The sequence below is a fragment of the Salmo salar genome, chromosome ssa04 (assembly GCF_905237065.1).
Source record: "Salmo salar chromosome ssa04, Ssal_v3.1, whole genome shotgun sequence".
NCBI classification, from domain to species: domain Eukaryota; kingdom Metazoa; phylum Chordata; class Actinopteri; order Salmoniformes; family Salmonidae; genus Salmo; species Salmo salar.
In genome coordinates this window covers 62,158,274-62,173,725 of record NC_059445.1, presented here as the reverse complement: position 1 = coordinate 62,173,725, position 15,452 = coordinate 62,158,274, and the positions used below count along the sequence as shown (strand labels likewise).

General features: G+C 48.7%; 1 pseudogene; it reads right to left on the bottom strand.

Annotated features, from left to right (window-relative positions):
• Positions 1-12,614, bottom strand: LOC106603620 (5-hydroxytryptamine receptor 3A-like; annotated as a pseudogene).
• Positions 12,615-15,452: the final 2,838 nt, after the last annotated feature.

The following is a 15,452-nucleotide window of genomic DNA, read 5'->3' as shown; positions in this document are numbered from 1 at the left end:
TCAGAGGGTCCCCAGGGTAATGCTGTAGGCCAGCATGGCCACCAGGTAGACCCTGAAGAGCAGCACGTCCAGTACGTAGTCCAACTGCAGCCACTCCTTGGCAATGTCCCAGCACTCGTCCTTCTTCTCCAGGATGCCGCGGATGGACGAGATCTCGTGCAAGATGTTGTCCATAACGGGCTGTGTGGTGTCACGCAAGACGGGCAGCACCACCAGGCCCCCCAGACCCCGCTCCCTGCTGTCCTCGCCGCCACGGCCGATCTCGCAGGTGTGGTGAAGGTGGTGGTGGTTACATAGAGCTACAAGGGGTCACACAGGGAGAGAATGGGTGGAGTGGGGTCATATAACAGGATGTACTTGTATTTTAAGTATCCAATGTTGTGTTGAGTTTGTGGATGCAACATTTATTTATTGTCCCAAAGCGACAGACATTGATTATTTCCAAAGAGAGAAAACAGACCTGTAAATGTATCTCTTTTTATCATTTTCTCTCTCACTCTATGATAGATGTTGTAATGCTGCTGTATTTTTTAAATCAATGAATACTGCTCAGAGAGAACATTGTATACTAGAACTACTGCCCATGTCTTTTTTTCCCTCTTTTCTCCTCATCTCATACTCTTTTTCCTACCCAACCCTCGTGTAGATACAATACCCTGGCTGATGTTGTTCTCTTTGTAATGGCCCACGTGGTCGTAGTCCCGGGACAGCATGAAGCACAGGCTGTGCTTGTTGCGGATGCACAGGAGGACTGTGACCCGCTCCAGCACCAAGTGTTTGAGCCACTGGGGCATGTGGGGCTGCAGGTCCTGCTTATACACCAGACAGACTATCAACATTGTCTCTGTCAGGCTGATCACCAACAGAGCCATGCACACTACAAAGTATACACCTAGAGAGAGAGGGATGAATCGATATGACCTCTGCACACTACAAGGTATACTCTTAGAAGACAACGGCTACGTCGCAAATGGCACCCTATTCCCTATGTAGTGCACTACTTTTGACCAGGGCCTTTTGACCAGGGCCCCAACAAACAATAGTCCTTCACTACTACCACCTCAACCTATTCTTAACTGCAATAGCGCTCACAATCCCATCCTTAATGACACATCTCAGAAATCTGAGCCACTAATGCACTAGCTGCATTTCTCACCTATGAGCGGCGTGCTGATGGCGGTGGCGGGCATCGTGTCGGAGACGATGATGAGGAAGACGGAGTAGCCCAGGAGCAGGGTGATCTTGAAGGACACCCGCTCTCTGCTGTCCGGGGGGAGGTAGAAGCCCACCAGGTCCATCACCCTCAGGAAGATGCTGGGCAGCAGCAGGTTCACAGTGTAGAACAGTGTCACGGTTGCCGTAGGTTGAAGAAGCGGACCAAAGCGCAGCGTGTTTGTCGTTCCTGTCACGTCCTGACCAGTATAAGGGTTATTTGTTATTGTAGTTTGGTCAGGACGTGGCAGAGGGTATTTGTTTTATGTGGTTCGGGGTGGTGTTTTTGTAGAAGGGTATTTGATTTATGTATTCCGGGGTTTTTGGGCACTGTTCCTTGTTAATGTATTTCTATGTTTAGTCTAGTTAGTTGTATTTCTATGTTTAGGTTAATGGGGGGTTGGACTCTCAATTGGACGCAGGTGCTTTCTCGTTGCCTCTGATTGAGAGTCCTATATATGGGTAATTGTTTGGTGTAGTGTTTGTGGGATATTGTTTCTTGTTTTGCGTATGTAAGCCTGACAAGACTGTTGTGTTGATCGTTAGTTCTTCGTTGTTTGTTATTTTGGTGTTCACTTTATTTTAAAATAAATCAAGATGAGCATCCACATTCCTGCTGCGTTTTGGTCCTCTATTCCAGACGACAACCGTGACAGAATCTCCCACCACAAACGGACCAAGCAGCGGAGGAAGGAGCAACAGGTGGACTTTGAGGAGCAAAGGGATTTTGAGATGGACTGGCGGGAGAAATGGACCTGGAAGGAAATTCTGGACGGGGATGGACCTTGGCACCAGGCTGGGGAATACCGTCGCCCAAGGGAGGGAATTGAGGCAGCCAAGGCGGAGAGGCGGAGGTACGAGGCCTTGTACGTGCTGAGGGAGAAGCACGAGAGGCACCCTCAATAATTTTTTTGGGGGGGCACACGGGTAGTTTGGCTGGGCCAAGGATGAGCCATAAGCCAGCTACCCGTGTTTATATGGAGGAACGTATGGAGTGGAGGGCGCCGTGTTTTGCTGAAGTGCGCACAATCTCGCCCATACGCACGCACAATCCAATGCGAGTTATTCCAGCCCCTCGCAGATGCCGTGCTAGAGTGGGCATCCAGCCTGGTAGGGGGATGCTTGCGCAGCGCGTCTGGTCGCCGGTACGCCTCCTAGGACCAGGCTACCCTACTCCCGCTCTACGCACGGCAACCATCAGGCCCCTGCACAGCCCAGTTCGCCCTGTACTAGCACCCCGCTCGTACAGGGCTGCTAGTTCCATCCAGCCAGGACGGGTTGTGCAGGAGGTGCGTTCAAGACCGCCTGTGCGCCTTCATGTACCAGTGTTTCCAGTTTCTGTCTCTCGTGCTGACCCGGAAGTGCGAAACCCCAGTCTGGCACGTCCAGTACCAGCACCACGCATCAAGCTTCCAATGAGTCAGTCCAGTCCAGTACAGCCTGTTCCCGCTCCCCGCACTAGCCCTGAGGTACGTGTTCCCAGGCTGACACGTCCAGCACCACGCACCAGGCTTCCAGTGCATCAACCCAGTCCGACTCGGCCTGTTCCCGCTCCCCGCACTAGCCCTGAGGTGCGTGTCCCCAGGCTGATACCTCCAGTACCAGCACCACGCATCAGGCTTCCAGTGCATCAGCCCCGCCTCGAGAGTTCGGCAACAATGTGCAGTCCAGAGTATCCGGCACCAGTGTGCAGTCCAGAGTATCCGGCAGCAGTGTCTAGTCCGGAACCGAGGGAGACTGCCTGCGACCCGGAACCGAGGGGGTCTGCCTGCGACCCGGAACCGAGGGGGTCTGCCTGCGACCCGGAACTGAGTAAGTCTATTGATGATCCAGAACTAAATATAAGTAACTGTGTGTCAAATGAGTCTGCCTACAGTGTGGAATGGATGAGGTCTGCCTACGATCCGGGACGAGGGGAGTCTGCCTACGGCCCGAAACGGATTAAGTCTGTCTGCATTCTGGAGGACAGTAGGCCGGAGCCTGAACCACCACCTGTATAGGTGGGTTGGGGAGGGGGGTGTAGCACAAGTGCCGTCGGTGACGGCAGCCACCCTCCCTTCCCTCCCTTTAGTTTAGGGGGATTATTTTGTTGTTGTTTTGGGTTTTTTGTTTATTTGAGGTTTATCCGGGGTCTGCACCTTTAGGGGGGGGTACTGTCACGTCCTGACCAGTATAAGGGTTATTTGTTATTGTAGTTTGGTCAGGACGTGGCAGAGGGTATTTGTTTTGTGGTTCGGGGTGGTGTTTCTGTAGAAGGGTGTTTGATTTATGTATTCTGGGGTTTTTGGGCACTGTTCCTTGTTAATGTAGTTCTATGTTTAGTCTAGTTAGTTGTATTTCTATGTTTAGGTTAATGGGGGGTTGGACTCTCAATTGGACGCAGGTGCTTTCTCGTTGCCTCTGATTGAGAGTCCTATATATGGGTAATTGTTTGGTGTAGTGTTTGTGGGAGATTGTTTCTTGTTTTGCGTATGTAAGCCTGACAAGACTGTGTTGATCGTTAGTTCTTCGTTGTTTGTTATTTTGGTGTTAACTTTATTTTAGAATAAATCAAGATGAGCATCCACATTCCTGCTGCGTTTTGGTCCTCCATTCCAGACGACAACCGTGACAGTTCCACATATTTTTATTGAACTGTGAAACTATGCAATACATACAAATAAACTTAATAACAACAAACCATGATGCAGAGGTGAAACAATCTCCCACAAACCCAGGTGGGAAACACACCTACTTAAGTATGACCTCCAATTAGAAACAACAATGACCAGCTGCCTCTAATTGGAGATCATCCCAAACAAAACCCAACATAGAAATACCAAAACTAGAACATAACATAAATCTAAACTAGAAAAAAACTGTCATGCCCTGACCTACTCTACCATAGAAAATAACAGCTTTCTATGGTCAGGACGTGACAGAGGCCTGCGTCGAATTACCACCTGATGACATTCATCAAGGTTGATGAGAGAGTCATTGCCTCTCTTCTAGTTTTTATGAGAAGGGGGTCCCCAAGTACAAAACGAATTCACAGCAAGGCACAGTTTTATACAGGGTCATGATCACATGGAACTCCCTTCCAACTCCCTTCCATCTGATTAAACAACATCTCATGGATGTCACGACTGACTTGGACTAGTGTAGAGGCGGAATCAGATGCAGGAGACAGAGGTGCTGGAGGTGAGTGTCTTTTAATAAATCGACACACACAAAAGGCCGTAAGGCACAGGGCGCTAATTACAGTCTACCTGGGAAAAACACATTCCCATAAAACACGAAAAATATTATCACACGGCACAAAAAGCAAGGGGCGCAGCCCGGTAAATCTTCTGACAAAACTGTCAGTGAAAATGTACAAATCACGTCCCACCGTCCTGAGTGGACAATAAACAATCCCGCACAACACCCCAACTGAAAACACACACTAAATAAGCCCCCACTAATGACATACACAAAACAGGTGCGGAACAGACAGACAAAACCAAAAGACACAGAAACAACGATCGGTGGCAGCTAATAGGCCGGCGACGACGCCCGCCGAGCGCCGCCCGACCGAGGAGGGGCGCCACTTTCGTTGGATCCTGTGACAGTACCCCTCCCCTGACGCCGACGCCGGCCTCGGGGACGGCCCGGAGGGCGAGGCGCCGGCCGATCCAGTCAGCGACGGTGGAAATCCAGCAACATAGGGGGGTCCAGAACGTCCGCCGCCGGAACCCAGCACCTCTCCTCCGGACCGTACCCCTCCCAGTCCACGAGGTACTGCAGGCCCCCTACCCGACGTCGGGAGTCCAGGATGGCTCGGACTGTGTACGCCGGGATGTCCAGGGGGGGCGGGGGGACCTCCAGCACCTCATTGTCCTGCAGCGGACCAGCTACCACCGGCCTGAGGAGAGACACATGAAACGAGGGGTTAATGCGGTAATATGAAGGGGTTGTAACCTGTAACACACCTCGTTTATCCTCCTCAGGACTTTGAACGGCCCCACAAACCGCGGACCCAGCTTCCGGCAGGGCAGGCGGAGAGGCAGGTTCCAGGTCCAGAGCCAGACTCTATCCCCCGGGTTAAACACGGGGGCGTCACTGCGGTGGCGGTCAGCGCTCTCCTTGTGTCGTTCGCTAGCCCTCCTTAAACATTCCTGGACCGCGTTCCAGGTCTCCTTAGAGCACTTGACCCATGCCTCCACCACAGGAGCCTCTGTCTGGCTCTGTTGCCATGGCACCAGGACCGGCTGATACCCCAGCACCACCTGGAAGGGTGACAGGTTAGTGGAGGAGTGGCGCTGAGAGTTCTAGGCCATCTCGGCCCATGGCACGAACTGCGCCCACTCCCCTGGCCGGTCCCGGCAATACGACCGCAGGAACCTGCCCACATCCTGGTTAATGCGCTCTACCTGCCCATTACTCTCGGGGTGGAACCCGAGGTCAGGCTGACCGAGACCCCCAGCCTCTCCATAAACGATTTCCACACCCTGGACGTAAACTGGGGACCCCGATCAGATACGATGTCCTCGGGCACCCCATAGTGCCGGAAGACGTGGGTGAACAGGGCCTCCGCGGTCTGCAGGGCCGTAGGAAGACCGGGCAAAGGGAGCAGATGGCAGGACTTAGAGAACCTGTCCACAACGACCAGGATCGCTGTGTTCCCCTGAGACGGCGGGAGATCCGTAAGGAAATCCACCGAGAGGTGAGTCCAGGGCCGTTGTGGAACGGGGAGGGGCTGTAATTTCCCTCGCGGTAGGTGACTAGGAGCCTTACACTGAGCGCACACCGAACAGGAAGAGACATAACGCCGAACATCCTCAGCCAAGGTGGGCCACCAGTACCTTCCCTTCAGGCCCCGCACTGTCCGTTCAACCCCAGGATGACCCGAGGAGGTTAGAGTATGGGACCATCGGATCAGGTGATCGCGAACACCAAGCGGAACGTATTTCAGGCCCACGGGACACTGCGGTGGAGTGGGTTCTGACCGACCCGCCCGCTCGATGTCCGCATCCACCTCCCATACCACCGGTGCCACCAGACAGGAGGCGGGAAGTATGGGAGTAGGATCGATGGTCCGCTCCTCGGTGTCGTAGAGACACGACAGTGCATCAGCCTTCCGGTTCCGGGAACCTGGAATGTACGAGAGGGTAAAGTTAAACCTCGTAAAAAACATGGCCCACCTTGCCTGACGGGGATTAAGTCTCCTCGCTGCCCGAATATACTCCAGGTTACGGTGGTCGGTCCAGATGAGAAAAGGGTGACGTGCCCCCTCAAGCCAATGTCTCCACACCGTCAAAGCCCTGACCACGGCTAACAGCTCCCGGTCCCCCACATCATAGTTGCGCTCCGCCGGGCTCAGCTTCTTAGAAAAGAACGCACATGGGCGGAGCTTCGGAGGAACGCCCGAGCGCTGCGATAGCACAGCTCCTACCCTAGCCTCGGACGCGTCCACCTCCACTATGAATGGCAAAGAGGGGTCCGGATGCGCCAGGACAGGTGCATTGGTAAACAGAACCTTCAGACGATGGAAGGCTCTGTCCGCCTCTGCTGACCATCGTAGCCGCACCGGCCCCCCCTTCATCAGTGATGTAATGGGAGCTGCCACCTGGCCAAAACCCCGGATAAACCTCCGATAATAATTAGCGAACCCCAAGAACCGCTGCACCTCCTTCACAGTGGTTGGGGTTGGCCAATTACGCACAGCCGTCACGCGGTCACACTCCACCTCCACCCCCGAGGTGGAAATGCGATATCCTAGAAATGAGACGGCTCGTTTGAAGAACTCACATTTCTCAGCCTTGACGTATAGGTTATGCTCCAGCAGCCGCCCAAGCACTTTACGCACCAGGGACACATGCTCGGCGCGTGTGGTGGAGCAGATCAGGATGTCATCGATGTACACCACCACACCCTGCCCGAGCATGTCCCTAAGGACCTCGTCCACAAAGGATTGGAAGACAGCGGGAGCGTTCCTTAACCCATACGGCATGACGAGGTACTCATAATGGCCCGATGTGGTACTAAATGCGGTTTTCCACTCGTCTCCATCTCGGATACGCACCAGGTTATACGCACTCCTGAGATCCAATTTCGTGAAGAAGCGCGCCCCGTGAAATGACTCCACTGCCGTAGCAATGAGAGGTAGCGGGTAACTGAAACCCACTGTGATAGCATTTAGACCTCTATAGTCAATGCACGGGCGCAGACCTCCCTCCTTCTTCTTCAGAAAAAAGAAGCTCGAGGAGACGGGGGACTTAGAGGGCCGAATGTATCCCTGTCTCAAGGACTCACTGACGTATGTATCCATAGCCACTGTCTCCTCCTGAGACAGAGGATACACGTGACTCCTAGGAAGAACCGCGTTGGCCTGGAGGTTTATCGCACAATCCCCTCGTCGATGGGGGGGGTAATAGAGTCGCCTTCGTCTTACTGAAAGCGATAGCCAAATCGGCATACTCTGAGGGAATGTGCACGGTGGAGACTTGGTCTGGACTCTCCACCGTAGTCGCACCGATGGAAACTCCTATGCACCTACCTGAGCACTCCCCCAACCACCCCGTCAGAGCCCTCTGCCCCCACGAAATCTGGGGGTTGTGTGTGGCTAGCCAGGGGATTCCCAGTACCACCGGAAACGCTGGGGAGTCAATGAGGAACAGGCTGATACGCTCCTCATGACCCCCCCACGTCTGCATAACCAGTGGCACGGTGACCTCCCCTACTTGGCCTGACCCTAGCGGTCGACTATCAAGGGCGTGCACGGGGAAGGGGTGGTCCAGCTGAACCAGGGGAATCCCTAACCTCTTAGCTAACCCACGGTCCATAAAACTCCCAGCTGCACCTGAATCGACTAGCGCCTTATACTGGAAGTGAGGGGAAAAATTAGGAAAACAAACGGAGGTGTACAAGTGGTCGACAGGGGGCTCTGGGTGTGGCTGGTGCGGACTCACCTGGGGGGTCGAAGTAGTGCTCTGCCTGCCCTCCGAACTCCCGGAGGGACCTCTCCAGCACCGGTCCACAGTGTGTCCTCTGCGCCCACATCGGGTGCAGGAGAGACCCCCCCCTCCGGTCCTCCTCGATGCAGCCCCCTATCTCCATGGGCTGTGGAGCGGGGAGAACTGGGAGGCGGAACGAACAGGCCCCGACTGGAACGTCCCCGGGCAGCCAGCAGGTTGTCCAATCTAATGGACAAATCCACCAGTTGGTCCAGAGTGGAGGTGTTGTCCCTACAAGCCAGCTCCCGGCGGACGTCCTCGCGAAGGCTGCACCTATAGTGGTCTATCAGGGCCCGCTCGTTCCACAACCCGATCCAGCGGCGAGAGTCCGGAATTCCAATGCGAAATCCTGAGCGCTCCTCGTCTCCTGTCTCAAATGGAATAGTCACTCACCCGCCGCCCTGCCCTCCGGGGGATGATCGAAAACCGCCCGGAAGCGGCGGGTGAACTCAGGGTAGTCACCCCGGGCCGAGTCTGGACCATCCCAGACCGCATTGGCCCATTCCAGGGCTCGACCCGTGAGACACGAGACGAGGACGCTCACCCTCTCTTCGTCGGAGGGAGGGGGCGGACGGTCGACAGGTACAGTTCTAGTTGGAGCAGGAACCCCTTGCACCCAGCGGCCGTCCCATCGAACTCCCTGGGAGGTGAAATCCGGATCCCGCCGGCACCCGCTTCAGTGGGTGTGGGTAGGGGCGCAGGGTGAGGGACCGGAGCTGGTCTGGCTGGGGAGGCACCTCTCTCCCAGCTCTCCAACCGGGCCAACACCTGATCCATGGCCGAGCCTAGGCGGTGGAGGAGGCTGGCATGTTGGGAGACCTGCTTAGCCATGGATGGCGCTTCTGCTCCTGCTGACTCCATAGGTGACGGTGCGGGATTCTGTCACGACTGACAACCGTGACAGTTCCACATATTTTTATTGAACTGTGAAACTATGCAATACATACAAATAAACTTAATAACAACAAACCATGACGCAGGGGTGAAACAAACTTAATAACAACAAACCATGACGCAGAGGTGAAACAATCTCCCACAAACCCAGGTGGGAAACACACCTACTTAAGTATGACCTCCAATTAGAAACAACAATGACCAGCTGCCTCTAATTGGAGATCATCCCAAACAAAACCCAACATAGAAATACCAAAACTAGAACATAACATAAATCTAAACTAGAAAATAAAACTGTCATGCCCTGACCTACTCTACCATAGAAAATAACAGCTTTCTATGGTCAGGACGTGACAGAGGCCTGCGTCGAATTACCACCTGATGACATTCATCAAGGTTGATGAGAGAGTCATTGCCTCTCTTCTAGTTTTTATGAGAAGGGGGTCCCCAAGTACAAAACGAATTCACAGCAAGGCACAGTTTTATACAGGGTCATGATCACATGGAACTCCCTTCCAACTCCCTTCCATCTGATTAAACAACATCTCATGGATGTCACGACTGACTTGGACTAGTGTAGAGGCGGAATCAGATGCAGGAGACAGAGGTGCTGGAGGTGAGTGTCTTTTAATAAATCGACACACACAAAAGGCCGTAAGGCACAGGGCGCTAATTACAGTCTACCTGGGAAAAACACATTCCCATAAAACACGAAAAATATTATCACACGGCACAAAAAGCAAGGGGCGCAGCCCGGTAAATCTTCTGACAAAACTGTCAGTGAAAATGTACAAATCACGTCCCACCGTCCTGAGTGGACAATAAACAATCCCGCACAACACCCCAACTGAAAACACACACTAAATAAGCCCCCACTAATGACATACACAAAACAGGTGCGGAACAGACAGACAAAACCAAAAGACACAGAAACAACGATCGGTGGCAGCTAATAGGCCGGCGACGACGACCGCCGAGCGCCGCCCGACCGAGGAGGGGCGCCACTTTCGTTGGATCCTGTGACAATGGAAGGTGGGGACTGTGAGAGGACACGCACAAACAGACACTCAGACACTCGACACTCGATCATTGTTTGTATATCGTTGTAATTTTTATTTGTGTGACTGTGCTTGTCTATCAGTGTATCAGTGTTTTGTTACTTGTGATGTTTATTGGTGTGTGTGGGCTGCTGCTTCTGCAAAAGCTAATGGGGATCCAAATAAACAATAATTGGGAATAGAGCAGTAATTAACAAGAAGTAGTACGCATTTCCATATATCTGGCAGAAAAACATTTTGATCGTGGAGAGAACAATATACCAACAGATTCTATCAATGACCCTAAAACGGAGGTGGGATGGGAGTGCACTCTCTATCACACTTTCACCTATAGATCCTCACTCATATCCTTTAGTTAATTTTCCATAAAGCAAGCCTGCTTTCTTTGTATGATGCATAAGGAAAATGTCCATTCTCAATACATATTTAATACAGCTGAAGATATTATGTTTCTAATAAAGCCTCATGCGGTAGAGGTCAATGTAAGGGTCTACTATCTTCATATATTTCTCTGTTTTATCTATTCTTACTAAAGGTCTTGCTTTTCTGTCAGGTTCAGTTGGTTTTGAATAAATGATTTGCGCTAAGGTATTATGTACATGATATGATTTATTTGAACATGATTGTATATAGTAATTGAAAAGTTTATACTGCATATCATTTTAACATGTGTATGCACTTGCTGAATTGTGGGGTTCTTTCCCATCCCTTTATTGTACTCTTTTAACTATTGCCATTTACTTCATCATCATGCATAGGGTTGCCTAAATTCCGTTAATTTTCCCAAAATTCCCCGGTTTTCCAGAAATCCCGGTTGGAAGATTACTGGAATCAGGAGGGAATAAGCAGGAAATCTGAGAATCCTCCAACCAGAATATCTGGAAAACTTGGGAATTTTGGGAAAGTTGTTTGCAACCAGAATTTTGCAACCCTAACAATCTTACAAACCAGGTCAATCATTGCCAAATAATATATTTCCAAAACCTGTCATGAATACATAAATAAAAGATAATGAATGATTATGTTATGTATACTCACATTGAACTTCATCTCGGCATAGGAGTCAATGTTGTCCAGACCGAAGCGCTTGTATTTCAACAAGACGTGTAGCAGCTCCCACTCCCCCTGGTTCATGAAGACACTCTTGTCCACCTTGAGTTCCTCTGCGCTCATCATCAGCTTGAGGTCAATGTCATTAACTACAGACATGGACATGGAGGAGACATAGGTCAGTGGGTTCAGATGAATGTAAATTATGTAAATGACCATTATCAGCAGTCCTCAGCCACAGCTGGCACTAGGAAAATGATTTTAAAAGGCATCCTTACCTGGTATTGTAGCCTACAGTATGTGCAGTTGAAAAGCTTTTCCCCACATGCATAGCCAAATGACTAAATAAGACATGTGTTACGGGTATGGAGCCAGCTCTGAAAAGGTCAGGCTGCAGTTCTGGACGTCAAAGGGGAAGTTGTAGATGTTGAGAGTTCAGGCTGTCACCACCTGGATGGGCTTGTAGTTGCGCACCCGACCATAATGGGTCACGTACACATAGGGAATATCCGGAGATTTACCCACATCCACACTGAGAGATTACAGCAGGAAGCACAACTCAAACCACAGCAAAGAGATGCAATAAATATGTTTGTGGCTGATTTGGACAACTAATATTTCAGCATATTAAACACACACACTTTACACTGCACTGTACTTTAGTAATGCGTAATCAAAGATAAATGATACTCTTTTATGCAGACTTTGATTTGACTGCATGGCCAAAAATGTGATGGCTTACACCGACAATAACGATCACAAAACACTGGACTTACAACTCGTTGATTAGTATGTCAGGCACCCACACATTGGCAGTCGGTATGGACTTTTGATTCACATCATCAAAGTCCTCTGGGTTCCATACCAATAAGTCATCTGTCCATTCCTGATACAGAGTTATAGCATAAGCCAGTAAGCATGGTCTAGTATTAATAATAACAAGTATGGTATAATGGCTTATAACTGTAAGATCCTCTGAGAAGATGTGTTTGATAAATGTATGTTTTAATTTCTTGGAAACTTTTTTTCAACAAAATCAATTTGTTGTTTAAATAGTTATTTAGCTATTTATTGCAAATAGTTATTTGTCTTACCTGCCTGTACCAATCATATGTTGTCAGAACCTGGTTCTTCTCGTCCTGTTGTAACATAGGGCAAATAGTGAAGATCAACATAGGCTTCACACAATCTCAGTATACTGAACTATTATTCTACTAAGAGCAGGAGGCCTACTTACCACACTGAGGATAGAGTACACCATAAGGTCGATGGCCATCATTGTGCAATTTCGCCAGTTGTGCACGGGTCGAACACCCTTCTTGTACCCAGCACTCAAGTACTCGGAGAGACGTACCAAAGTGGCATTGGCAAAGCGTCCGGTATTATGTTTCTTGACTAACGGAGGTAAAACACATCGCTTCAACATACTGATTCAACATATCCACTTATGCTATCCACTAAATGCAACATATTGAGGGTTATACAATTATTATTGTGTAAATCTAGCATTATATAAAATGGCAACTTCCAAAACAGGCAACCTCTGTCAATAACGCCACAACATATCTGGAATTAATTTTGCGGTGCATCTTCTTACCTGTGCAGGCTCGCGCGGTACCTTGTTTCAGGAGCAAGACAAGCCCTGTCCAGAGTGCTGAACTTCTTATTCTGCACTACGCTTCACTTCTCTGCCTTGAGCTTGTCAATAATGAGCAGTGCTCAGTTTTGAGATGCAGCAGTCTACTGGCGCCGCCGAGACCCATATTCAGGAGTGTCCACTGTTGCCTAATGTCTACAGTATCATGTATTAGTTAAATTCAGTTTCATTCTGCATGACGCTGCCTTAGCCAGCTGATGTAACTATGAACACGAAGGTGTGTCCATCGGGGATTTGATGATGGGGATTGGAAGCAGCTGAGGTTATCTTATGTCATCACATGTCCTAAGCAGATAACTCGGAGCACTCAGGCCTATCCAAGTTTACAGTATCTGGCTGTGTAGCCTAACAGATGTCTGTGTATGGATCAAGTTTCGTGTGGTATATCAGCTTTTTTCCTCCAACTGAATCCTCAATGTATTTTATAAGCTTACTGTGGAGAAATGATTTCTCTCAAAAAAGATCCTGCATTAAGAAATGGATTTCCTGAACATACAGAGGAGCATAGGCCTATTTTCTCTGGCCGCTTGGTTTTCATATGGGACTTAAACAAGTGCAGGCCGGTTTTCTCTTATCTCACTAACAACATCCAACTGACATTTGATACTGATCTTAGACAACATTTTGTTCATTGATTTCTTAAACTGCTTATGTTGGGGGAATATGTACTGCAATCTACAACGAAATTGAATCTATGACTTTTATTATGTGATAGGATCCTGCCGATACAGTTTATGTTACATGGATAGACGATACACACTGCTGCGAAAACACATGCGTCATCTTTGGATAAAAAAACATGCCTACTGCATATATCAACAATTAAACATTTCATGTTTTGGGGGACTAAAGAGATAAAACCTTGTTGAAAAATCATGTCCATTAATGACACAAAAACGCTTGAAAATATGTAGCTACTAAGAGCAAATCAGTCATTACTCATTGTACTGGCTGGATCCTTTAAAATACAGTACCAGTCAAAAGTTTAGGACACACCTACTCATTCAAGGGTTTTTCTTTATTTTTACTATTTTCTACATTGTATAATAATGGTGAAGACATCAAAACAATGAAATAACACATATGGAATCATGTAGTAACCAAAAATGTGTTAAATACATCAAAATATATTTTGTATTTTAGATTCTTCAAAGTAGCCACCCTTTGCCATGATGACAGATTTGCACATTCTTGGCATTGTCTCAACCAGCTTTACCTGGAATGCTTTTCCAACAGTCTTGAATGAGTTCCCACATATGCTGAGCAATTGTTGGCTGCTTTTCCTTCACTCTCCGGTCCAACTCATCCCAAATCATCTTAATTGGGTTGAGGTCTGGTGATTGTGGAGGCCAGGTCATCTGATGCAGTACTCCATCACTCTCCTTCTTGGTCAAATAGCCCTTACACAGCCTACAGGTGTGTTGGGTTATTGTCCTGTTGAAAACAAATTATAGTCCCACTAAGCCCAAACCAGATGGGATGACATATCACCAGCAAAGCACCCCCACAACATCACACCTCCTCCTCCATGCTTCACGGTGGGAACCACACATTTAGAGAGCACTCTCACCTACTCTGCGTCTCACAAAGACACGTGGTTGGAACCAAAAATCTCAAATTTGGACTAAAGGACAGATTTCCACCGGTCTAATGTCAATTCCACGTGTTTCTTGGCCCAAGCAAGTCTCTTCTTATTATTGGTGTCCTTTAGTAGTGGTTTCTTTGCAGCAATTTGACCATGAAGGCCTGATTCATGCAGTCTCCTCTGAACAGTTGATGTTGAGATGTCTGTTACTTGAACTCCGTGAAGTATTTATTTGGGCTGCAATCTGATTTGCAGTTATTCCAATGAATTTATCCTCTGCAGCAGAGGTAACTCTGGGTCTTCCTTTCCTGTGGCGGTCCTCATGAGAGACAGTTTCATCATAGCGTTTGATGGTTTTTGCGAATGCACTTTGAAAGTTCTTGAAATTGTTTCTGCATTGACTGACCTTCATGTCTTAAAATAATGATGGACTGTCATTTCTCTTTGCTTATTTGATCTGTTCTTGCCATATTATGGACTTGGATTTTACCAAATAGGGCTATCTTCTGTATACCAACCCTACCTTGTCACAACACAACTGATTAGCTCAAACGCATCAAGAAGGAAAGAAATTCCACAAATTAACTTTAACAAGGCACACCTGTTAATTGAAATGCATTCCAGATGACTACCTCATGAAGCTGGTTGAGAGAAAGCCAAGAGTGTGCAAAGCTGTCATGAATGCAAAGGGTGGCTACTTTGAAGAATCTCAAATATAAAATATATTTTGATTTGTTTAACACTTTTTTGGTTACTACATGATTCCACATGTGTTATTTCATAGTTTGATGCCTTCACTATTATTCTACAAGGTAGAGAATAGTAAAAAATAAAGAAACCCTTTAATGAGTAGGTGTGTCCAAACTTTTGACTGGTACTGTAGTTCCACAGCTGTCACGTCTTGACCAGTGAGAAGGGTCATTTTGCCATAGTGAATGGTCAGGGCGTGGCAGGGGGGTTGTTTTGTGTGTTTTGGGGTTGGTTTGTTTCTAGGGGAATTTTTCTAGTTTTCTGTTTCTATT